This window comes from Mandrillus leucophaeus, unplaced genomic scaffold, assembly GCF_000951045.1.
Source record: "Mandrillus leucophaeus isolate KB7577 unplaced genomic scaffold, Mleu.le_1.0 Scaffold952, whole genome shotgun sequence".
Classification (NCBI taxonomy): Eukaryota; Metazoa; Chordata; class Mammalia; order Primates; family Cercopithecidae; genus Mandrillus; species Mandrillus leucophaeus.
Window position 1 is genome coordinate 360695 of NW_012110386.1, and position 936 is coordinate 361630.

Below are 936 nucleotides of genomic sequence, written 5' to 3' on the forward strand. Positions count from 1 at the left end.
CCCAGGCTGGTCTTGAACTCCTGATCTAGTGATTCACCTGCCTCGGCCTCCCAAAGTGCTGGGATTACAGGTGTGAGCCACTGCTCCCAGCCCCGTGACTCTTTTTAAACCAAAGTATCTCTTCTGATGCTCAAGGTTCTTAAGTCAGTTGACCTTTGCTTTTTGATCTTATTTTCTTACGACCCTTACTTATCTCTTATTGTGTAAGAGATACTGCTATGTGTTCATATGCCTCTTTCCTCCTAGTACATGGAAAGACCTGATGCTCTGCCCTTAGAACCGTGAGATTGATGCCTTGTCAAAGGGATATAAGGAGAAGTGATGCATGTCTCTTTCAGGTCAGCACTTGGAAGCCCTCCACTATTCCTCGGCCTGCCCCTGCAGCTTTGGAAGCTAATGTGTCCCAGATAGCATAAGCTACATGACAGAGGAAGGTGGTCTCATTCACATTAAGCTTGGTATGAGTGAGGAATAAGCCTTTATTTTGTTAACGCACTGAGAGTTTGGGGATTTATTTGTAACTACAGAATGGCTTATTGTGTTCTGACTAATAAAATGATACAACCACAATCATAATAGCTATAGCTCACATTTGCTGAGTGTCTCTTATGATTCAAGTGTTCTGTTAAGTGTTTTATATATTTAATATCTTAAAATACTTTCAACAACTGTGTATACCAAGCAGTATTAGCCAAATTCTCATTTCATAGTTGGAGAAATTTATACTTGGGATGATTACAATAATTATTAGTAATTGGCTCAGCTAGGACTTGAACCCACGTTTTTCTGATGACACAGTGATTTTTCTATTCTGCTCTATAGACTCTATTCCTGTGTGTAAATTCCAGGTGGTTTTGAACTGGGCCTTGTTCAGAGCAGGAGCTCTAGATGAATGTTTCTGATGTTTGTTTGATTCAAATTAAAATAAGCATAAGA